Raw genomic sequence first — 25,789 nt, forward strand, 5'->3', positions numbered from 1 at the left:
ATTCTTTCTGATACTCCTGCAAAGTGAAAGAATTATTATTAGTGCCCCTACTTGACACACTAAGAAGGTTAGTTAATATTTTCTGCATCTCCTGTATCCCATTGTTCCACAGTGGGTAGGGTCTGTCACATCAGAGACACCACTTGCATTGTAGAGCTATAAGGGATCAGTTGTAGCAGCAGGTACACAAACGCTCCACCTTCCTTCAGAAAGTCTTGAAACTTCTTGGCATTGAAAACATGAAGTTCTGTTAAATTTTCTCTCTAATTTATGTATCTTCTGAAGTTACCTATTTAAAAATGCATTGCTGAGGTCCAGGAGGAGACAGGACGTGCTGTTCCTGGGGCCTCTGTGCTGTCAGTCCATCCCAATCACAGCAAAGTATCCCCAGGGAGGAAAGACAGTGCTGGCTAATGCAGGTTGGAGATTTCACCTGGAATGTACTAGGATACCCCAAATGCTTCAAGGGCCACTGTGGAACCAGTGGGGCCTGGGCATGTGCTGAGCACGGCTGAGCAGCCCATGTGCGCCCGGGGATGAGAGGCTGAGGCCCGAGGAAGGGTTTCTCCCGGGTGGAGATGGAGGGAAAACACCTCCCATGAGCTGGCAGCTTTTGTCCAAGGGAAGCAGCACTGCCCCAGGGAGGCCAAGGTGCATTTGGGGGCCAAATACTACCATGACCATCCCTCAAGAGGCAAAGGGGATGGCAGCATGCCCCTACCCTCCTGCTCACCACAAGCCAGCCCTGAGGCCCTGCAGCCTGGAGGGCTCTCTCATGCCATGCCTCCCTCCTCAGGGTGCCACAGGCTCCCTCTGCTCCTGGGCTGGAGCATGCCTGGGTGCTGGGGGCAGAGGCCAGACAGGGTGGGGTGGAGGAACCCTGCCACCTGCTGATGTAAATCAAACTTATATGGGAAAAAAGGAAACTGAGATCCCAGAGTTTCTCTAAGGATTAGCAAATTAATCTGTGTGTGGAACTGCCACTGAAAATCAAAACCCAATACTGGTCTGGCAATGCTGCTGTTTTTCCTTTAAAAAATGTTTTGGCTAAACAGCTGTTTGGGGTGGAGTTACTGCAACAGAGCCTTTCAGTTTCATGTTTTTTTTCTCTCTGCTCTTAGAAGAAAGGATATCCAGCAGAATAAAAAGAAAAATGTCAGGAGAGAGCAAGTTGTGCAAAAATTGGAAATCAATCTTCACTCCTACAAAGTGGGGATTTCAAGAGTTTCTAGGATTTTCCTTAGTGTTATCTGGGTCTCCTGTAAGAGAGGCAGCAGAGGAAGAACCACATGGCAGGAGTATGCTAGCCATTGAGTAAGAAACAGAAGTATTTTGTATGCATTTCACATTCCCGAGTTCCTGCTCTTTTGCTGCTTTGCTGTGCAGAGGTTTCTTTCACAGCCTTCTCTCATGCTGCATGTTCTCTCTTTTCAGAACACCACTGTGGGCGATTTTGCAGTATCTGGCAGAGAGAGGTGTCAGGGCATAGACAATGGCAAACCCAGCAGCTGCCTCAATTTCCCTCCATGACTGATGATTATTTTTCTTTATATGTTTGCAATTAAGTGATAAAACATTCATCTTTTTGTTCAGGATAATTGGCCACCTCTCATAGAAGAGAAAAATGAAAGGGGCCATGAGGATCACAGAACCTGGTGTGTTTTGAACAGTAGCAAGGCCATTGGACAAACTCTGCAAAAGAAAGATGAATAGCTTTCCCTCTCCCAGAAGACACTTCCTATCAACCCAGGGACTCCAATGCCACATGTTCCACATCACCTCAAGCTCTTAAAGACTCAGTCTTTTGACATGCTGGTGACCTGTGACTATTGCAACATTCTGCTGCCACTTCCAACCCTTCAGGAACATGAGAAGTGACACACTGGCCTTGGCTTCCTATGTGCAAAGGGCTATACTTACACAGTCACAACTGACCTCCCGAATGCCCAGGACCCTGTAGCAATGGGGAACAAAGGGGCACGGACCTCCTTACGGGTCTGAAGAAGACCCCGTTCCTGCAGAAATCGCAATATGCCTCTAATGTCCACCGGACACAACTGAAGGCCAACTGAGGCCAACAGAACTTAACCGAAGAAGGGCCCCCATTGGCTGGCTCAGCTGTCGCGCTGCTGCCCAGGCGTCCTATCACCCAATCAGCTTGCCGCTCATGGCTGTCCGTGCGTTCCTCCAGCCAATCACAACCTCACTCAACCGACCCGACCCTCTCCTCACTCTAACTGCCTCACAGCCCCCAACCGACCTCCCCCGCTGCGTCCGGCCTGCAGCTGGGCCTTCCCACAGGGCCTTCTGCTGAAGCTCGGCCCTAAAGATGGTGGGGTGGATTCAGCTATGCAGGTGTTCAGCATGGTTTCAGGTTTGCTGTGGGAAGGGCTGGCTGGCTGGGTGCTGGGAATGCTGTGAGAGATGTTTGTGGACAGAAGACAAAGCTCCTTTTTGCTGAATCAGCAGCCTTGGGCTGAGCCCTCTCAACTAGAAAACATTAAACCCTGCATTCCATGACTTCAGTGAACCACTGAACCCAGGACCAGCACAAACACCTTCATCTCAGCAGATGGCAGAAACATCCAGGGATAACTAAGGATTTTTGTCTCCTGAAATGCAAGTGGAAACTGATAAGAGTCCAATGGCAGGAAAGTTAAACGTGCAGGGAGAGTGGATGCTCACGGGACAGCAAATGGGCAGGAACAGGTGGGTAAAGCAATGATGCACACACCAGCCCTGTTACCCCAACAACACTCCACACTATCTTTGTGCTCCGTCACAAGTTATTGTGAGGGCACATGGGGTCACACCTCGTACTGCAGCACCAAGGTCGGTGTGCCTGAAAAGGGCCGCAACACTGCCTCAGATCACAGGGCCGGGCTTTAGCCTTCCAGTCCTTCCCTTTGGAGCGGCGGGAAAACGTGGCCTCCTAGAGAGGTGTTTCCTCCGCGACGGCCCGCGGGGTGCTCGGCGCACGGTGCTGCGGCGCCACCGTGTGGCTGTGGGTGGCATCGGCTCCCCCGCGCGGCGCCGCGGCTCGGGCTCGGGCGGGAGGAGAGCCGGGAGCAGCCTAGCCAGCCCGGGCGCGGGACCATTCCGTAATTCCTAACGTCAGGTCCCAGCTGGGTCAAAGACAACAGCATCTGGAAAAAGAGAGCAGAGAGCCAGGCGTCCATGGCCTGGAGCATTCTGCAGCCCCCTGGCATGCTCTGGTGTCTTGTGTGCAGGTGTACCAGCTGCCAGGAGTCTGTCTCAGTACCCAGAGAGCCTCCAAAACAAAACACATCTCTGATGGATCTTCAAAACACCTGTAAGCAATCTGTCTCTGTACTTGTCCCAGGGTGAGGAGATAGATGGCTGTTACCGTCTGATGCCACCCCAAATGTCGCTCTGGGGCCGGATGTTCTGCCCAGCGTGGCGACCCTGCTCCCAAGCTCGGTGTATTCCCTGGGGACAAACCAAGGCTCCTTTGGCCTCTGTCTAAAGTGCCTGGTCCTGGTGGGAGGGCGAAGGGCCGGTTCATTTGCAGAGTGGCGGGACTGTATGAAAGCAGCAGTTCCCACACGTCTGCAAAGCTAAGGCCCAAGGTCCGTAAGGGATGCGGGTAACAGGGTGTCACGAAGTTCAGGTTGAGAGAAAAGCAGCGTTTGTCGGTCTCCAAATTCCCAGGTGTGTTCGGTGTGCCAATGCGCTCTCCTCCGTCACTAGATGGCAATAAAGACCCAACGTGCTCTTCCCTGGGCAGCAGCGGAGGATCGTAGAGCTCGGCCTGGATTTCCCCAGGAGATAGAACTGGAAGATACTAGAGAAGACAAGAAAGTAAGTGTGCCGTCGTTCTGCTCGGTAATGAGGATTTGTTTTGTTACTGTATGTTTCTTTAAAAAAATAGATAGGCTGTATTTACCAAGCACAAAACTATTATCAGATTAAAAATATATTTCTGTGCAAGAAAAGGAAGCTCAGCCTTATCAGGATAGGTACTCAGAGGACATGGCATCATACTCCTGAAGCACTGCTGAAGTTTCAAATACTCTGGGATTTCAGTGTTTTACCTCGAAGCTTAAGACACATTTTTATACTTGTCAGGGGCAGGAGACAATCCATTTCTGTATGGCCCTCCTTCCCTAGTAAATCCTTACCTACATGCCTCTCCATACAGTATTTTTTTAATCAATCCTTTCTTGTAGTGACAATTTTAACACCAATCTCTGAGGCACCAGAATGAAGAACACCTTGTATTTCTCCCTTTCCTAGGTGCTATATGCTTGTGACTGCTTCTCACTATGCTGTGTATATTAATTTTGTTCAAAGGTTAATCTCATTTGAAGGCAGGATTTTTGTGTATATACAAAACACTGCAAAGCCAGCTGGCATATCCTACTCCCAAACACTGTTGTGATTCAAAAGCACTGTTATGGGAAGCAGAAGGAACTAAATGAGGAAATTAAACTGACAATATACCCTGCAGTGAGCTGATGGGGGGAAGCTGAATGACCTATTTTTGAATTTGCCCACTGCTGCTTCTCAGTGGTTCTGTTGCAAAAGACCATGCAGGATCTCATTGTCTTACTGTTGTCTTCTATGATTTTCAATAATCCAGAGGGTAAAAGTCATCTGTTGAGCCAACACAAGGCCCCCACACTGCCTCAGCACGTTAAAACAAACCGCATGTATTTTATGAACCATACCCAACTCTGTAACTTGCGTAGTACCTCATAACTGACATCCCTTCATTTCCTGCTGAAGGTCTTTCTGGGTGCCTTCAGTTGAGTCACATTGGGATAAAATTTGGCAGAAACTTGAGCTCAAGTCCTTTATTGATTATTTAGAAAAAACCCTGCAAAAAGTAAACTATTAGATAGATGACCAGGACCATCTTCTCCTATGGTATATGAACACATGTCCCTGAAAATCAAAAGGAAATGCAGTGAAAGTGCGAGTAACCAGCAGGGGAGAGTGAGTGGACTAAGGGAGGCAGAAATGTCTCCAAGGGATGGCAAACCTTGCAGAGGCAGCAGAATAGAGCAAATTCATCCCTGTGCTGTGGAAACTGCATAAATAGTGGGGACTCTGTTGTCCGCCACATTCTAAAATCTAGAACAGAAGTGGCAAATAATAGTTACATTGGAGTTCCAAATTAGAAGCCTGAAGAATGGAGACATAGCTTAAATCTCCATAAGATTGTTCTGAACTCCTTTTTAAAAATCTACCTACATGAGAGAGAGAAAAAAAAAAAAGAAAGAAAAGGAACTGTAGAAAAATGAGAACTGGAGCTCATTCTTGATTTCAGAACTGACCTAAATGACTTTGATCTCTGCAAGCAAACCTGCTTCACAGATACCTGCAAGTACTACTGCTACCCTGCACACAACATTTTACTGTCAGGCAATTATAAGCTACAACTGTGATGCCACTTCAGCTGCAGTGTTTGCCCTTTTAATTTTCTCTGTTGCTATGGCAGCAACAAATGATTGCGATCACTGCTGTTTATATTGCAGTCCAAGTCACATCAATAGACATCTTGGAAACTAAACACTAAAAATCTGACTTAACTGTGTAATGTGTGTGTTGTTGTACATAATGGTTGTTTGCAATAACCAGGATTCTTCAAAATCATTTTTCCTGTAGCATTTGGAAAATTCCTGTAACTAATGGTTGTGAAATAATAATTTACATTTAATATGTGCTTACTCAGTGCTCTTAAGGTAGCTGGACAAGATTTCTTTCTGACTGTTTCCTATATCATTGAAAACAAATATTTTAATGGTCTTTCTGGTGTTGAAGAAAGGCTACTTTATCTTTTTGGCTACTTTATCTTTTTGGCGCACTGTATTAATCATAGTAGTACATTAGGTCTGAAATAATACATCTTTTAAAAGATACTTCAGTACTTTCTCTCACATTGTTTTGTCAATTTAGACTGTCCAGGCTGGGGCCTCAGCTGGAGCACTGCTCCCATCCACCCCAGCATCAGCCAAACAGACAGCAGAGCTGGCAGGGCGCGAGCTCATTTCCTGGGACAGTGAGGAGTACCCCTGTACCCCCTGCCCCTGCCATGCCCTCAGTGCACTCCTGCATCTGCCCTGCAGGTGTCAGATGCCCAGCACAGCTGAGCTGCAGGGCTGAGCCTCGCAGGGCTGGGACTCCTTTGCTGGGTGATGTGGCTTTTCTTAGGCAAGCTTCAGTCTCTACGGGAGAGCCCAGGAAGGCAGTTTGCTCTTTAAATGACCCCAATGCACATTGGATGTATTGAAGAAAAAAGCCATTTCCTCATGACTAAATCTCATTAAAAAAGCAATTTTCCAATCAATTACAATGCAATTTAGCTGCTAACTGTTTAATTATCAAAAAAGAGGCTATTTTGTTCTCTCTTCTTGTATTTATGAGCCATGCTTTAAAATTTCATCTTCAGAGTTTTGTATGGAGGAATGTGACTGCTCTATTGATGCAATTATAATAAAATTACAACTCTCACTTCAATGTATTGTATTAGTTCAAGGAAATATTGTTTGCACAGAAGCTTTTGAAATAGGAGAATCATTGATTTCTACAAGAGCTTGAATCTTTATTGATATTTTCATGCACTATGAAAAATGCATTATCTTATGTGGATTTTATTAGAGGACCATTGGGATTATTTTGTTTGTTTGCTTACTTTTTTTCTTAATCTTGTGCATGAATTTTACTTACACAGAAACTAGGGCAAGGTTCCTCTTGAAAAAAGGACTTGTGTCTCTGGAGAGACTGAAAAGGGACATTGCAAGGGTGGCTCATGAGAGCTGGGACATGGGCCTGGTTGTGACATCCTGTCTGGTGGTGAGTACCTTGGTGGAGCACACAGGGCTCTGTTTTGAAAACAGGAAAACACTCAAGTAGCAGGGCTGACAAATCTTGCAATTTTTATTTAAAATCTTGCAGTGCTTGCTGTTTCTCCTAAAAGCTCTAGTTCCCAGAGTTATCTGAGAGGAAGAAGAGATCTGAGACATGTGGGGGTGGAAGGGCTCCTAATTAGGAGGTAATTAAATAGTCATTTCTCCAAGATGTCATGGGCATTAAAATGGAGTTTAATGGTGGCAGTGACTGGATGCCTACTTTTTGTTCCCCCTTCTCTCACAACTTTTAGATTATTGCAGGAAATTTGTTACATAAAACTCCTACACCGGTCAAGACCCCCATCACTACTCCTTGGCGTGTCATGATCACTTTGCTCATGTTTGTGTGCCTTTGTGCATGTCTGGTCAGTTTTAAAATTATAGTGCAGAAATAATACCAGAGATGAATACCTGATATAAATTATCAGTTCACATCTCTGGCACTTCACAAATCTCACTATTACACACTTAGAGAAAAAAAAGCAGCTTTTGTGAGGAATGTCTGTTTTCCTTTCTTGCTCATGTCCGTGTGGCTGTTGCTTATTTACGATGTGTCTGTGTCTGGAAGGTTCTGTTTATGAGCACAGTGGTATGGCACAGATAATTATTTATTGATCTAGCTCAAATGATTAACGATTCAGCTTTAACAATTCTGTTCTATTACTGTGTGTATAGAGCATTGAGGTAATTAAAGCAGTTTGATTGCCCAGGTGCAGCACAGCCTGTCACTGAAGGAGCCCTGTGCTGACTGCAGAGCACTGAGTTGGGAAAGGCACATGCAGCTTTCAAAGGGAGCTTTAGGGGCAAGTTCCCTCGTGAAACTCTACTGATGGAGTTTAAATATTGACTGGAAAGACAGAATTGCTGGTCACAATGCTCTACAGGCTTATTCTCAGTTTTCCGGTTTCAGGGAGTGAGTCATCCTCTTTGTGTGAATGGATGAGTCCTGTGTGCAGCACCAGGATGAAGCGGCTGCAAGATCTGAGTGCAGCCATCAGAATGTTTGCTGTGGAGCTGAAAGGGACAGCTGTGAGAGCTGCCCGTGTCTCTGAGTGAGAAGAGAGCTGTGGTTTGCAGGTTATTCTGGCTGAATGATGAGGACCACCCCCGAAGCCTCTGCTCTGTCCCTCCCCATGGTGCTGATGATTGCACGGGGGCCATTGGCCTCCTCTGCCGTCACTACTGGGGGAGCTGTGGTGGGATTGTGGGGTGCTGGGGAGGGTATTGCGCTCCACACCAGGCACCAAAGGTGCTTTTTAACTTCATCTTATGCTGTTTCTGAGGAGTGGAAACAAATTTGGAAGGTGAAATGAGTCCAGCAAATGGATTTTCTCTGTGAAATGTGACTTTTATCTCTGCTGAGCCTACCTATTTAGATTATAAAGCTGAGGATTTAAATGGTTTGTTCCAGTTTCTCTGCTACCAAATGCCTGTTTAAATAAAAGGTTTGCTAAATAATTCATATAAATATTATTCAATAATTGATAAACTTTGTAATAAGGATTGAAGCCTAACCCAGTGAAACTCTAAGTGCCTTTATGTTCTTTATTAGCTAATTCTGTTGAGGAAAGTACTGTTTCTGCATGCAAGTTTTTGTGTTGGTTGTTTGTAGGTTTTTTGGGTTTTTTATAATTGTTTGAAGTTTTTCTGTTTAATTGCTTTCCTTGTCCCCTTTCAATTGGCCTCACAGGAAGCAGGGATTAGTGATTTGGGATCAGTAACAAGAAAAGCCATGACTCAGAAGAGGCACCAGGCTTACCTGGTCTCAGCACAGGCACAGCTCAAGGGCCCTATTTGGACCAACTTCCCTCTAAAACTGCAGGAGTCAGCCCATAGGTGCAGTGTCTCTTTGGGTCATTGAATAAAAGGGCAGAGGTGTTTCTGTCTGTTGGAGGATGTCAGCTCAGCTTGGCCCTGTGGGGAGGCAGTCCTTGAGAGCTCCTCTCCATCTCCCTGCCCCATGGCTCTGCAGCAGGGGTCAGAGGGGCTCCTGATGCAGTTCCAAACCCTGCATTACAGCTGATCTCTGCATCAGTGTACAGGAAAGCTGAAGCAGGTCCAGCTCAATTTGAGGTCACTATGCATATTTTAAAACACATTAGATCTCCTGCAGATGTTTTTATTCAAAGACAAATTAGCTTTCATCTGCTATGGAGGAATAAGGAATGACAATTTAAGGCCAATTCTGAATGAGGGCCTTCAAGTAAGCATCTTGTGCATCCTTTTCATGTTTTTTAAAGATTTGTGTCTGGCTTTCCAGCTGGCCAGGTGCTGGGAGTCTTGGGGGTCTACAGGCGCAGCAGTAGCTGTAACTCACCTCTATCTGTTACTGGTGTATTGAAAGCCTGCTCCGCAAGGATGCACAAGCAATTGATTTGGATGATAAATTGGTTTTCCGGTATGAAGTCATCACTACAAAAAGAAAGTCACAGAATACTTAGGGTTGGAAAATGGGTCTGAAGAATTGAGATGAATGTAAGAGGCAAGAAGGAGAGAAGAGGGTCGGTGGCTTTTGTACTGGGCTCAAAAAAGAGAGCAACTATTTCTGGTTCTATTTCCAGAAATTCTCAGCAAGGACTGTGATGCTTGGCAGCACTTTGAAAAAAACAAAAGCCAAAAAAAGGTGTAGGGAGTAAACCCTTTCAAGCTATAACATTTCTCTGGGACAGAACAGAGAGCCATTGAATTTCCAGGTTCCTGATGTACGCTGGGGTAGGCAGGCACGTGAATGGCAAGTAGAAGTGTGTGTATATAAATATATCAATTTGCATGTATTTTTTGAGTTGAAATGATGGATTTTCAGAAGAGTCAATTATTAGCCAAAATTTCACTGAAATGACTTTCTGCTCAAGTGAGTAATACAGGAAATACCATTTGCAATAATTACATGCCTGACTTGGATTTACAAAACCACGATTACGTTATATATCGTTTGGAACGACTTTGATAAACTTGTTCATTTTGTGCTGTCAATTTAGAGAAGACAAGAACCATTTGTTTATGAAAATTTACCATAAATAAACAATGAGACAAGACCTAGATTTATGGCTTAATATTGTAACTGGGTTATGCTGAAGAAAAAGCAGTCTTTTGAAATAGCAAACTTATAGTTATTTGTGTACACAAGGAAGGTGCAGTATATTGCAGATGGCTCATGAACTGCCTGTCAGCTTGTTTGGGTGGGAATTGCATTCACTGGGAAGACAAAAAGTTCACACAGTCCATTGCAGATGATATATAAAGAGTAAAAAAATGTAAAGGCTTCTGTGTATAACTGCATGTAGACACTCACTGAGTGAGGTCAGTGGAGCGGGGCTCCTTCTTTCCTGGCCGGACCACGTGCAGCGAGTCGCAGCCTGGTTGGCGAGGAAGGATTTAATTTATCTTGTTTTCAATGCCAATGCCTCTAGGAAGGGCACTGTCCTGGGAGGTCCCTCCCAGCCTGGGGGATTTACTGCAGCGCAAGACAAAAAAGCCTCACAGCAGGAAACATTTCATCTGTGTCCTGTTGCAGTTCCTCTTTCAAGCTGTTAGGAAATTCCCATTTCCTAAAATGAATTTTTTTCTTGTTTTAGGAAGTGCGGAGGTGATACAGTCAGAGGTTTGTTCCAGCCATTGGGGAAAGGGTTCATCTGTGTGTTAAAATTTTGCATGTCCTGAAGTTCTGGGTGCAAAGAACTTCCCAAGGAAACAGAGTGGGAAGGAAATCTGTACCTGCAGAAGCCATGAGGGTGAACTGGCAGAGCAACCTCTGCCCCTGGACATCCAGCCTGTTCCATCATCTCCCTGTATTTCCATTATTTTCACAGCAAAGCCACCTCCAGCACTGTGGGGGGACCCGTGTCAGCCTGGAGGCTGCAGTGTTGGGATTCCTGGCCGCTCCAGGAGGCTGCTGAATTCCAATATGTTCTCCCATATGTTTTAACACTTTTGCATTTCTTCCATCTGCTTATGGGAAATTTGAAGGAATTTAATGGTCTTTTCTAAGGTTATTAAACCAACAGCTGTTGTCACTAATAGAGGACATGCTTTATGGCAGTGTGCAGATTCCAGTGATAAATCCAGCCCTACCACCCTAAATTTCTTTTTATGAATGCAGCATTTTTATTGAAAGTGAGGTTATGAATATAGGCAGTTCTTAAAAATATTATTTTATGATATAGCTTTGGCATAAAAATAGGATATTTTTCCTTCTTCTCTAATTCCTGAGTGCTTTTACTATGAAATACATTTTATGCTGGCTGAGACAGAAATTTTTTTTGTTCCCATTTTCCTTCCTTCTTCTATTTTTGTTCTCCCTGACAAAAAAGCAAACTAAAAAACTGAGAAAAAGATGCTCAGAAGAATGGAATACATCACAATTGAATAACTATTTTTGGTGATGCAGAATGAAATTACCCTCTGGTACACCAAACTGATGGTGACTTTTGCTGTATTTGGGTAGTTTTTGCTTCCTGTTTGTCTTTCTGTCCTGAAGACTGTAAATATCTGCTTGGATATATCTTATGTCTAATTACACACTATCCTGTTTTTCAAAACTTTAATTTAATTCTCCATAGTGAAGAGCTTTTTTAGCTGCATCACTCTGTTTTTTTCCTAGTTTTTAAAATGCAATGTAACCCAAAACAATAATTAGGGTTTTGAGCTCAGTGAAATACCTGATGTAAGGTAATTATATTTTATGTACTTGCATAGTGGTCCCATATATAATAATTTCAATATCTTTTCCTGAATATTTATTGTTCACTTGAGGCTTTCAGAGCCTCTGGTATCTGTGAGTGGCAAGGCACCAAGGACAACACAGTGGGACCATAGTAGATTCCTCTGTCTCATGGTTTAATGTGTTGTAATGAAAGCAAATAACAGCAGAAAAACAGTCTGCTAACATCACTCTCAAAGTATTTGAGGTATATAAACTGCCAGGAGTCTTCTGATGGATATCACTTAGGAGTAATCATTGTATTTGTGTCATTAAAAAACAAAGCACAAGACAAAGTAGTTTTTCATCTTGACTGAAATGCATTTTAAAAATAATTGGTTTACTGGCTTTAAAGCTTCATAAATTGGATTACAATCCCATATATATATACTGGCTACAGGTAATGGGTGATCTAGCCTGTTTGATATCTTTTGATTGATTTTCTCACCTACATTTTAATTAAAATAATCCCTTCACTGACATCATAGGCAGAGGTGGCCAGAAGCTGAATGATTCTCTCTGCCCTGTGAGAAGATTTGGGCTCAAATTACCAATTTAAGAGGGATTTATCAAACCTGTACAAAATGCATATATTGGAGCCTGAATTAATTAGCATGGAAATGAGTGAGCACAGTTAAATACATATGTCTTGTTAGTATTCAACAGTGCTACCATGAAATGAAAGAATAGGAAATTAAAAAGATGGAATGAGTGATAAGAGGAAGCAAAAAACCAGATGTTTCTTAATCTGTGGTAGTGAATCATGACAGTTTCCTTGTATCATATCTATGTCCAAAGGCTTCTATCTATATTAGAGGTAATTAATAAATTATTATGCATCTATCTAAGGGTTTTATGCTGTCACTTAGCACTGCAAGTATATGCCTTCTTTGTGAAATGGAAGCAATAACTGAAGTTTAGGGATCTTCTTACACTTTGGTATAAATACTTATTTTCTTTTTTTTTTTTCTGAGCCAAAACTCAATGTTAAAAGTAGCAATCCTTTCCCTGAAGGGGAGGGGCTCATATATAATGATTGTGAATATCCTGTAACTTCATGGGTATATGGATAATGAGATAGACATACAGTGACACGGAGGGATGAATTAAATACTTGACATTCACCTGTGCAGAGAAGAATCTTGACCTGGAATATCGAATGGAACTGAAATAGAATTGAGCCTGTGTAAAGTTTCAGCTCTGGTGAGCTTTCAAGAGCAATATTTACTACTTTTTTGACAAGCTGGACTTGTAGCCTCATTCAGTTCAAAGGAGAAGGAAAGCAAAAGGAAAAATGTCTTTAAAGAGCAGCAGGGACTTCGGATCATTTATTCCTTACAGCATTTCTTCTCAACCAGAACTTTTCTGTGGTTGCTTCAGGCTGAGTTTTAAAAATTTGGGTTTCGAACGTTATTTTCTGCTTCCTAGGGAACTCATTTGGAAGCATGTTTTCTGGCAAAAGTGTGAACCTTGGGAAGAGGGTAAGAAAGACACTTGTTCCCCAGGAAGTAGGGACCCCTCTTCCCTGCTGCTGGTGCCTGTGCCTTCTGCCCCTGGCTGGCAGCATTCCCTTACAGCACTGGCAGAAACTTTGCCAATGTAGTGGGACTTTGAGTTCTGATCTCTGCCGGACTGAGGGGCATTAATTGCCCCAACAGCCCGTGGCCAAGAGCCCCTGCTTGTAGTCAGGCAAGTGCCTGGTGCTCCTACCCTTCCCCAACATTTTCATAGTCCTTCCCTCTTTTAAAGTGAGTCTTGATCCCCAGTATTGTCACATTTGTGAGGAAAAGTTACATAAGATTAATTGCATTTCAGAAATGGAGAATCCGCCCTGCCTTTGAAATACATCTGGTCTTGGTAATATTTTAAGTGTAGCACTTACAGCGTTTTTCACTATCAAGGTGACAGTGATTGAAAGATAGAAAGATACTGCAACTTTGGCATTTATATTTTGACTGAGAAAAGGTCAACTTCTCCATGGAGTCTTTTTTAAAGTGGTAGAATGGCATGGAAAAGTCATATTGTCTTTCTGCTAGTGTCACCAGTGCTTTGATTAACGCAAGTTTAACCTGCACTGTCGAATGAAACACAAATCGCTTCAGAAGAAACTAGTCCAAAGTGCCTGAGATCAGCAGAAATATTTTACTTGATTTCACTAGTTCTGGGATCTGGTCTAATTGAAACATCAAGAAAAAGATAAATTGTTGCAATTATTAAGAAACATACTGGGAAAGGATCACTATAAACTTACTACAGCTGTGTCGCTTTTCTGTTGTGTATCCTGTAAGCATCTGCTTTGCCAAGCTGCTTGTCATGAGGTTTTTCTGCTTGACTGTCTTGGGAGTCAGCAGAATGAGCGGGTAAGTGCAGATTTGCTGGTCATCACCAGATCAAAAGGACTTACTAAAAGGAGTTACTATTCCCTTTGAACTGAAAGGTCTGAGACTTCCTGCTCTTTTACACTGTAGCAGGTCTATTAACGCTTGACTTCTGTACCTCAAACGTTATCAGAATGATAAATTCCTTGACAGCTGCTTGCTCAGATTTTTAACCATCATGTTCTAGTAAGTTGTTGAGAGGTACTTGATGTGGACTGTATAATGTATAATGCCTCTTGCTGCAGGTGAGCAGGACTGTTCTGTTCTTTTTATTTGAATAAAATGCAGCAGTCCTTTTGGAATCATTTGCATAGACATGGCTTGAACTGGAGTTAAGATCCCGAGGTCTGATTTGAGTTGCTCTGAATTTATGTCTGTTCATAGACCAGAAGCTTGCTTCTATTGAGATGATGCTTCTGACTTTCTAGAAGCCATTTTCTTGTATGAGTGTTTAGCTCTAATTTAAGACATGCATTTGTTTTCAGTAGTAGGGTGAATGACTTGGAGCATAATCCTGGCAGAGTTTGATATTTAGTAGGTCTAAATGTCTCTGAAAAGAGCCCTATAATGTTAATGTTCACTGCTTTTCCACTCTGTTACATCTGTACCTGATCTCCTTAGTCTGACCTTTCTTAGACTAAATTGTTCTCTCACCTGTTTTTCCTAAGCATTTTTGAGACCTCAGATCATTCCCCTCTGCATTCTCTCCCGTTGATATTTTGCAGCAACATCATGAGTTGATTCACATTCCATCTATAATCCATGATGATCATAGATTGCTTCCTGTAGGATGCTACACAGGCATGTTTCTTACCCAGTGTGTTTGTCCAGCCTGTTATTCTTGCCTTTTCCCTATTGACTGACTGAGGGCAGCAGAGGAAGCAGAAAAAACCTTGGTGCTGTGCCTCAGTGTTCAGTAATAGTTGAGATGCCCCTGTTCTATGAGTGCTGCTTTGGCCACAATTCTGCACAGCACCATTTGGGTTTAGGGTGTCAATTTTCCATGTCTTAAGAAGATCCAGAGTGAATAATGGGCAAGACTTTCTGTGTCTCCTGTATGCTTCTGCCTGTGACACACTTACTGTGTTAAGCATTGCAGGTAATGAAAAGACATTAATTTGGTTACAGAGGTGTGATGTTCCCAGACACCCTGCTTGTACCACGAAGGATGATGTGACCTCCTGCCTCTTCCTCCTTGTGAACCTCCCTCCTCAGAGGAGGAAGAGGGCTGTTCCCAAAATAGCAGTGCCTGAACAAGAGAGTGGCTTTGATTTGTGATCCTGAAAAGCAAAGAAATACTAGGCAGGGTGTCCTTTGTGTTCAGCATAAATGTGCTTGCCAAAGAATTGCTTTCAAGGCTGAACTTTTAGCTGAGGATTTATCTGCAGCACTGTAATACAGATGTGTTGAAGTTTAAAACCAGGTAATGCCAGTATTATCTCAGCACAGGGAAAATAGATAATTCACACGGTATTTGGCAAATGGTTTGCCACATGAAGTTTCCCATATCTGTATAAACACAGCTGACAACATCTAAGAACTAGTTTTAGAGGGCAAGCCACAGTTGCTCTAGTAAACACAGCTGTTGGAGCACATGGCTTGGCTTTAATTAAAGTGTTTCTGAGCACAAGGACTGGGAGAAGACAGCCCATGAGTGTTGGTCACACAGGAGTAAGAGTATTTTCTAGAGGTTTTTTTCCTTCCATCAGGGACTCTGTTCTGCTGGTGAATATAATGTTCTAGATATTGGCCACTGCTCTTCAAATGGCAGAAAGGTGTGTGTAAATGTCACATCTGAACATCTGAAACAGCAATTCCACCAGCATTCTTTAGTTTTCCAAGTATGTATGTAAAAAGGCAATGTTTCCTGATCTCTTTTTTATGCTTGCTTTTTTATGCTAGAAGGGTTAGGGAAGCTAATTAATTTTCCATCCCTCTGATCCTGCTCATGAAAAGAGGAGAACAGAACCATGGTGTGATGTGCCTTGGGGATAAGGATTCAGCAGTATTCTGGTAGGCTGAAGAACCCCATTTTTAAAATTTTGAGGAATAAATGTTGGCTCTATGTGTTGCTTCCCACTGGCCACTTGGCTGATCCTTGGATCTGATCCTCATTTGTATCAGCTAATATCTATCTCTTGCTGAACTCAGCAGAGCCTGCAGATGGTCTTTGCATTTCAACAATTATATGAAAGCATGACACTTTCTTCTGAGACTGGTTTTGCAGGGAATTTTTGTTAGGCTTTTTTTTTTTTTTTTTGTCACAGAGATGATTCAATTATGCTGTTGAATTTGCCCAAGGGAATCACTAGTTCTTTCCATTAATAGCCATCTGTGTTTTGTATCCTTGCATCCACTAAAATTCTTCATTCTTCTTCTTTTTCTAGCATTGGAATAATCTATGGAACACTGTCTGTCATTAGGTGAAACTGAGTAAGAAATAGTTCCTGCAGCTGCATCTTGTTTTCCAGAAAGCTCAAAGGCAGAGAAGATACATTAATGCATATTCCAAGTAAGAGATGTGTCCTCCAACCATAGCAGGAGTTAAAAACATAAGGCAGAGCAATAAATCCTGTACTTGGAGCAGTCAGGAAGTATGGGCACACCCATTCCAATTTTGTTTCACAAATTGAAAATCTTAGCAGAGTCATCAGGCTTATACCTACTAATTTGATCATTATGTCCTTTTTATTGTTGGAAAGAGGGCCTCCAATGTAGGTATTATCATCACATATTGCTATTATGAGATTTAGATGGTCACTGTGGGATAATAATTCACACCTTGCTGGGACTTGAAGCTGAAGTCTAATATGAAAGTTTCTTCTGTGAGGTTTAGATATTGATAGCACATTGAGTTCAGATGTTTGCTGAGTGGGGTGTGAGGCTGGGACTGTACTCCAGTGGGATACCTTGAGTGAGGTGCTTCACCACTGCAAGCCCATCATGGAGCCCTTGTGCTTGCTGAATGTGGGCGAAGAGGCAGGGTGGGCATTAGGAGACACTGGGGGAAACTGATCTGCAGGAAGTGACAGCTGAATGTGGCATCATTCACTCTCTGGGCCCTGCCGTGGAGCTACTTCAACCCAGTGAAGAGCTACTTCAACCTGTCCAAGCTGTGGGCTGCCAGGTTTTCCAGGCAGGTTATGAAGTAAGGACTGCTATTAATGCCTTCCTACTGATGCAGTTATCCAGAGTGCAATGCCAGGGTCTGACCCAGAAAGGTTATTTACCCCTAGGGTTTCCTGCAAGACCGGGTGCTCTGCTGGGGGCAGATTCTGAGCAAGCCCCTGGCTGCCTCATGCTATGGCTCTCAGAAAGCTCCTGTGACAGATGGGAGACTGCTCATGACAGACAGGGATTTAGACCATTCAAATGGAAGATGGTTTTGATTTGCTCAAATTCTTCTGTTCTCACCTGCACATTATTTTTTATTGGCATCAGCCATATTGTGACTTGGGCCAGCAAGCACATGGGTATCAGGTATCCTATTTCCTGCAAGTTGGCATCTTTTCAAGATGTAAGGTTAGGACAGAGTTTGTAAATTTATAACCATACAATTTGTACTGACTGAGCAATCAAAATTAGGATGACTCATGTTCTCGATCTCAGCTAAAGGTTAGGCTTTTGCTGTGTATTGTCTCAAAAGTGGCAGGCTTGGATACTTCAGCCCAGAGATGTCTGCTCAGTGTCTTGTTAAAGCAGTGAGAGAATGCGTGTTACATCATTATCAGGTAAATCTTGAATTTTCTTCTGGTAAACATGATTGACAGTTAATTTTAACCTTAATTAATAACAAAGGATTTTGTTTGCAGAAGTGATTCTAATTATCCTTTTTTTGGTAATAGCCTATCCCTGAGACAATTAGTGCCATCGATTGTAATCTTAGATTCAATTATTTCAGAGAATTCATTAGCATGTTAATTCTAAACTGCTCTATAGCATTCAACTTTTGCTTTCACAAGAGTATGGGCTTTGGTTTTAGTAGCTGCTAGTGGCTGGGAAGCTGAAAGAGGACGGACAGGAGAATTACCTCATTTTCAGAAAGACAGTAAGGAAGGATGTATGCCATGAATTTGTGTTGAAGGCTGGAGGAGAACAAAACCAAGAAGGTTTATTTCAGCAGGACTGCTGACTCTGAGAGAAGTAGAAAATATAATCCTGAATAATATGTAAAAAAATTTCCTTGGAGGGGTTGCTTTATCGACAGTCTTGTGGAAAATTTTGCAGGGAAGTTGTGGTGACTTGGCTCTGTCTCTCTGTCCCATGCAGGCAGTGGGTGCCAGTAGGGCCAGCTGTCCCCAGGGGTCTCCTGGCCCTTTGCTTCGACTACAGGGCCATTGGAACTGCAGTGATACAATGAAATAAATCCTAAGCCAAAAAACAATTTAAAAAGGAATCAAATTGCAAATAACAAGTGACATTGTCATAAAAGCCAGTATGAATTGTGAGATGTCTCACTCTGCTCCCCACAAGGAAACTATATAACAGTATTACATGGGTCCTCTTAATTCCATTTTGTTGAAGAGCTGTGGCATAATGATCAATCAATTAGGAGCTAAATGAATTTCCATTTATGAATAAGTCTGCCACAGGGAAGCATTGCTGACTGTGTGTGTGGTAGAGAAAGTATTGTTCAAGGTTTAAATTTTTTCATAAAGGTTCAGTAGTTATTAAAATACATTCTAAGTAGCTGTGGTTTTAAAAAATTCAATCAAAATTATGTATTCAGTAAATTTTTTCTCCTGAAAAGTGTGGTTCATGGAAACATCCCTCTTCACTTTGCCTTTTTTTACTCCTTAGGAGAAGCTTAGCCCTGCTGGGAGTGTAGGATGTCTTTTGGATGCAGACAGTTTGCTGGGGTAACTGAGCTCTGAGGTATTTAATCTCTCTCATTGTAAAATCAAACAAAAAAAATCCTCAAAACTAAGACTTAAACCTAACAGGTCGGTGATATGATTTTGAGTTTTGCTTTGGAGGCAGAGTGATCTCTGTGGAAAGAACAATTTTGGAAAAGTAAATGAATGTCTGGATTACAGCGACAGCAAATTACAGCCTCACTTATAGTTTTGAAGAATTGTTGGATGAATGCTTTATGACAGGATCATGTGTTTTCCTTTCAGTGGAGTTAATGTACCTCGGGGTCGTTTATTTACGTAGCTTACCTTGCTGTGAATACTGCAGGGGGAAAAAAAGTTCAGTACCGGAGCCTTGGCAATCAATCAATCATTTTCTCACCATGCTGAAATGAGGTTACACTGTGCGGCTGTGCGAGTCAAGGCTCTGTTGAACTCAGTAGCCAACAGATCTTGTATCTGCTGGATGACATTAACCCAGATGTTGAAATCATCATTCTTGCTTATCATCACTGCCTTTTCCCACAAGAAGTTATCCATGGAGCCAGAGCAGCTGAGGAATTTGTGTTTTCTTCTGTTTTACTCTTTTGCTCCTTTCCTAATTCCCACCCCCCGTGGCTAACAGCCCAGAGAGCCACAGATTACTGCACCCCTCCTTTTTTTTTCTTTTTGTAACAAGACTGCAAGTACTTCTCCTGGCATATTTATCAAGTATGTCTTTTATGAAGATTTGTCTGTCAGCTTGCCAGACAACCCAGTTGGAGACACAGAAGCAATTTAAGGATGAATATTTCAGTCTAAGAATAGGTCCAAGGAAAAAAAATGTTCGTGGTTTCTGCTGTCCTGGAAAATCCCATTCCCTAGAGCTGTTCTTTTCACATAAGTGCTTAGAGCAAGGCAGAACTGCAACCCAGGACCTGTGATCTGAGGTTTGGATAGGTAACCTCAGAACTGACAGCTGAGATAAGGTATTCCAGAAAGACAGCTGAAACATTTAATTTACCAAATTTTCTTCTGCCTTTGGCAGCCTGGCTTTCTGGCTATGGAGAGTTTTTTGATGGGACATTTTCCTTTTGGGAATTGCTATTTCATTAACACTGAAAATGGGGGTGTATTGATATCAAGGAAATAGTCAGGGACAAACAAAACACATTGTCAAAAAAGCACTTTTTGAGAGTTAAGTAATGCATCTTCGTATTTCATACAAAAGTTTACTTGCAGTTTGTAGTATAATAGATTGAAATGTTATAAAATATCTTTGTGTTAAAAAGAAAAGTAATTTATTACTTGGAATTAGCTGTCGTTCGAAACTGTACAACATTGAGAAATACAAATTCTGATCCCTGCATAACTTTATTCTTTTTGCAGCTTAGGTTCTATTTTCTGGTTTTTTAATTGTAATTGTTTCACGTCCTGGCTCTTGTTGTACCATTCTGTGAACTACTTGGATGTTACACTATATTTAAATCCTTCTTTATTAAGGGTATGAATTTGGCAATCAGTTGAAATGGGGTCATGTTTTTGCCATGAATCTGCAGGGGAGGTGTACCAATGCTAACACTAACTTCAGGTTTTCCAAGTCTTGCTGAAGGAAATGCAAGTCAAACGGCAAAGGATGAAGAGATCATATGTAATTTTGCATTCCAATCATAAGCCTGAAGAAGTTACAGCTATCAGAATTCATCATTGTAATTCTAACATAATTATTATAAATGCAATCTCTTTAGTGCCCCAGGACATTTGTCCTGATGGGCAGTGAAGTGGCCCTATGGACACACTGGAGACAGCGTTTTTGTGCCACTCTATTTCAGATGTTGTTTTACAAAATCAACATGCCTGTCATTCAAAGCCATGCTTCTGGGAAGGTACTAGGGTATAATTTCTGTAAATTAAACTGCAGCCTTTGTACCCATTAATGGGAAAAACAATCTCTCTTTGTGTATTCTGAAGGCCCAGTTGATCATCTTGAATGGATGCCATTGCCTTGGCTCCATGGAGAAGCTTCTGTGTAAAGCTGTGGTCACGATGATACATTTCCTAGCAGGTTTTTATGAACAGACTGTCATCAGTTTTCAGACAGCACATGATAGCATTTTTAATTATAGCCAAAAAATGAAGTGCTTAAGATGATATTGGAGAAAGCCTCACACAGGAGATACAAGAAAACTTAGAGCTATGGTCTGTATTTAGTTGAGCTATTATTGGTATCATTGATTTTCAATTAATATTCAGTATTGACCATTACCATAAAGAAGACAGCGACATAGTGCAGGAGATTTATGGAGTTTTTACAAGTCATTGATTTAGTTTTTTTCTTGCTATGCAGCTGTTTGCATTAATAAGGCACACATGGAATTATTCCATAAGAATTTGTCTCTCCCCAGTTCAAGGAGACAGTGAGTGAGAATCTGTTTTCTCTGGAGTTGTCCCCTGCAGTACATGGCTATTTGTCTCCTTTTCACAAGGGTGGAACAGCTGGGCTCTAGACAGGTTTTAGAGTAATATCTGTCTGTTGATCTCATGGCTAGAGCTTTAAAATATTTTTGATCCAGAAAAGATCTTGCTCTGGCTCTGTGCTGATTACTAACAGAAGCAATGCAAATGGACATGGATACAGAAAATAAATTTTTTTGTGTCTTTCACTGTTAAATGCACTTGCCTTGTTTCATCCCTGTCACACCATGGATGCATTTTTTCTTGATTAGTCATTTAATTACTCAAATGAACCTTTTTTGGCTTCTTTGGATCTCTTTTTGTCTTGTCCATCATACTGTTTCTACAACTGGCAGATGTAAGCTGTGTAGTGGGGATACTCCGTGTAGGATTTCCATCCAGCCAAGTTATAGCACTACTTTTGCCTTAATGCAAAAGATCCAAATTAAATCCATCTTCTGTTTTCTGGCTGTCTGGTATTAGAGACAGTCCCCAGAGTGATGTAAGACTTGCACAACACCCAGGTGACATGGGACTAGATATTAAGTACTCCTCCTTTCATGTTAGGACTGCACACCCAGGTGGCTGCTTATCATGCCTAACATAGGAAGTGAGCAGTTCAGCAGCCAAAATTCACAGCTAAATAACCAAATATAGCTAAATACCCAGTGGAGCCAAAGTCCACTGCTAGTGTTAAGAAACTGCTTTCAGGACCGTGCTGTAATTCACTGGAATGGATTAGTGCCTGCTTCACATCATTCACTGCTTCTCTGCTGTGAAGGGAATTTATGAGGTGACACAATATTGGCAGAAAAGCTCGCTTATTTTCTCTATGCAAACAACATGGGAAGGCTTAGACTGTATTTGCTTCCTTTAATGGATGCCCAACATGGAATAGTGCATTGAAATGTTTTTGTGCACTAACTTCTAAAAAGCAGATCAAACTTTTAAGCTGTCACCAGTAATGAGCTGGGAGTGATCTGTGTGGCCTGTGCCATGAGCTGGCAGCTGATGGCTGTGTTCCTGGGCTTCCTCCCCAGTGGTACTCTCAAGGGTGTCAAAAGAAGCAGGAATATTACAGGAGACACTAATTCCCCACCATCTCATTTCCTTTCAGAAACATGGCACTTCATTGGGCTCTGAAGCCTTTTGCCCCATTTTACTGATCTTTGGATACATTTTTCAAGATCTTCCCTCTCTGAAATTTGGAGCCCAGTGTGAAGAGTGCAGCAGTTGTGTGCAGTGCGAGTGCTGTGTGTGTGGGCAGGGACTGCCCTTTACTGGTGTCAGGAAAGCCAGATGTTGACTCTGCTTTCCCGAAGCCAGTCTCACAGGGAAGCTTGCTGGGAGAGAGCTGTGTCCTCAGAATTAAGCAGGTACACATTACTGAGCTGGCACTTCAGGGTCCTCTCCATTATATGAGGCTGTAAATGCATTTTAAGAGATTGCCTATTAATGTTGCAATAGATTATCTATATCTTACCACATTACTGTAGCATTAACTGTTCCTAAAATGCTGGGACTAATTTCCTAATTTTTATTAACTAAAGAAATACAGGAAGTGTTTTGACAACCCATGTGAGTGTTGCTGCTGTACATTGCATTAGTTGCCCTTGGCACACTCTCATCCTCCACACAGAGGCATGTGCTGGGCTCACAGCACTGACCTCTCAACACTTCTATTAACCTGAAATAACCAATTCTGCTAGAAGCTTAGAAAGCTCTTCTAAGCTCTTCATAAAGTTGAGGCAGAAATACAATGTGCTTTGTCATGTTTAAATTTAGCATGCAACAATTGCTGAGAAAAAGAAGTCATATATTATCACCGTATTGTCGGCCCTATTCACTCTGATTCATATTGTTTGTGTGCAGCAGGACCTCAGGTTCTGAAAAAAGGCCCTGTGGCTTTTTGGCTGTCCCTGAAGGCTGGAGTAGGGGAGGGGGCAGAGCCTGTTGTCCGGGGGCGGGAACGTCCAGCCTCCCTGGACCTGGGGCTGCTCTGCCCTGCCGGGGCTCTCCCTGCAGCTGGGAAGCTCCGGCGTGTGCTGAAACCCCTCTGCACTGCCTCTCCTTCCCTCTTGTAGGAAGCACTGCCAAGCACAAGGCATGTGCCTAATGAGCTGGACACTGAGCCGGGGGGTTGGAAGCAACCTCTGGGAACAGACAAAAGCTGAGGATGTTGGAAAAGGCAGCATTGTGCTGTTTGAAGACACCTGTGTGAAAGCTTTATATTTTCCCTCATCTGTGGATGGAAAAAGACCCTTTATGAAAAGACATTTCTGCTTTATTTATAGCTCACAAAAATTTAATAACTACCTTTGTAGCTCATTCAGAGCAAAAAGCTTTTTTGGCCACTGCCTGTCTTCTATAATGTGTGCCCAGCACCAAACACTGGCTGATCCATCAGCGTGCCTGAGCCCTTGCTCTCCATGGGAAGTAATGCCTGGGAGTGCAGTTTACAGGTGTGTCTTTTCTCACCTGAAATTCCACATGTACCAAAGTAAGCCCTCTACTCAGCAGGCATGCCACAATGCCAACATGAACAGGGATGGTGCTGAGGGGACCCTTTCCTTGCAGGCTTAGCTCTGGATCACTGGCAGGTTGATGTGGTGAAGCAACTGGGTTTCGCCCTCTGCACAAGTTATTCTCAGGTAAGCAAACCTTGGGCTTGACAACAGCAGTGCAGTTCATTGCAAAAATCCTTGTAATGAAGAAAGTTTGAAGTATTTTTAAACTGTTGTGATACTAGAGTAGGCATGGAGTTTAAGGGTCAAAGTCTCCTAGCATGTCTCCCATGGAGAAGCAGTGTGATGTCAGCTCTCTCTCTTGGTGAATCTGTCATCAGCCTCAGGTGTTGTGACCTGCTGGTGCCTCACCAGTGTTGGCTGAAAAATATCCTGTCTGTGGATGGAGCATAGCAGTGGGAAGTTTGGTGCTTAATGCTGCGAATTAGTGTTTGCACCTCTCCCAGTTATGTTTGATTTCTTTATGCTATTTGGAAGTTCTATGCTGTGATGGCAGCATTGTTCTTTCCCCCATAATGATGGTCCTATCTCCTGTTCCCTCAGCTCTAACACATGCACTGCCTGGCTTCAAATGGAGCTGGCATCTTCCAACTGATGTGTATTTGTGTCAGTCAGGAGGGTGAGAAGCTCAGCTCATGTTTATGGTCCATTACTCACCCCTGCATTGTAGGAAGGAAAGTCACTTCCTTCTGTGCTTTTCTCTGGGCAATTGTAATTCCACAGCTCAATAGCTTTGAATTTATTCAGCCTTGCTGGATATTACCATTTATTTTTATATACGTGGAGAGAGACAGCCAAGGAAAGAAAGGGAGGAGGAAGAACCCTGTCATTCCTGTAGGGTTTACAATGGGATTTACACTGAAGCATGAAATCCTTCATATAAATATTTCAGGACTCTTGTCTCTGCAGAGATTAATCTTGGAAATACTCCCGGGGAAACAAGGGTGACTTGTTCTCAGCTCTTCTTCACCTCCCCCTTTCTGGCTGCATCTCTGGAGGCTTTTGCCCCCAGGCAGGGGTGGGCTGAGCATGGAGCAGAGCCAAACCCCTTCCCAGCAGCTGAGTGCTGCCCACAGCAGCCCTGCTGGCTGGGCAGGAGTGGTGATGGGTTACCGTGCCCAGGCTCCCAGTCTGTGACCAGGCTCAAGCCAGTAGAGGCTGCGGTGTTGGGCTCCTGAGGTGCGACTGTAGCAGCACTGATGTCTGCATGGTCACGTTACCTCCAAGACATGAAATACACTGCTGGAGTTCCCAGTTTTAAAAGGACCTTGGAAAGCACCTTTGCATGGAAATTCTGCATCAGGGTTATTGATGGGTTCTGATTTATTCATGAGTTGAATACTGTCTGGGTTGTGCAATCCACATAGTCGCGCTTCCAAGAATTCATGGTTCATGGTTGTCTTCTTTCATGCTTTATAAGAGGAGAAAAATGAGCCATGTGATGGAGAAATCAGAAATAATATTAGAAATTTTTCAAGGATTTAGTGAGCATTAAGAGCTTCAAGCCCTTTGTACCCACGCTGTATAATTACCAATCTGGAGCAAAGAAATTTGGCAGTCAGGTGCTTCATTCTTTTGGTGTTTTCCGTAAGAATTCTATTTGCAAACAAGAGAAAAAAAATAAGACTAAAAGGATAAACAGAGCAAAAACCAATTTAGCCTAACTGTAGCATAAGGATCTGACGCAGGTGTTTTTATGCAGGATTGCAACTTAGTAAGCAGCTTGGTAGGAAATTATTCTGCTCACAGGGGTGCACTGAGTGCATTTACATGTCTGGGTGTCCCAGCTATGGCGTCAGCTGTGATTAATGTACTGTTTTGCTCAATTTCACACACCTCACCAGAGATTAACATAAAGGTCAATGCAGAGTTGTGCCTGTAGTGATCCTGGTGCGTGAATGATTTGAAAATGTCATTTGTTTGGTGTCACTGGAAAAATGCTGCAGCAGGTACAGGGACCAGGAAAAGGTGTAGATGGAAATCTATTGTACTGCTGTTCGGCCTCAGGACTTCAGAGTCTTATCTA

At 42.8% G+C, this 25,789-nt stretch overlaps 1 long non-coding RNA gene across 2 annotated transcripts in view; it reads left to right on the forward strand.

Annotated features, from left to right (window-relative positions):
* Positions 1-2,290: 2,290 nt before the first annotated feature.
* The window catches only part of LOC139599885 (uncharacterized), a 134,379-nt gene continuing 110,880 nt past the window's right edge, over positions 2,291-25,789 (forward strand). For both annotated transcript variants that reach the window (XR_011682331.1, XR_011682339.1), the window contains exons 1-2: positions 2,291-2,709; positions 3,673-3,822. This is a non-coding gene — a long non-coding RNA (uncharacterized lncRNA). The remainder of the gene's footprint in view (positions 2,710-3,672; positions 3,823-25,789) is intronic.

This window comes from Agelaius tricolor, unplaced genomic scaffold (assembly GCF_023055355.1).
Source record: "Agelaius tricolor isolate 1412-34295 unplaced genomic scaffold, bAgeTri1.0.p SCAF_25, whole genome shotgun sequence".
Taxonomy (NCBI): Eukaryota; Metazoa; Chordata; class Aves; order Passeriformes; family Icteridae; genus Agelaius; species Agelaius tricolor.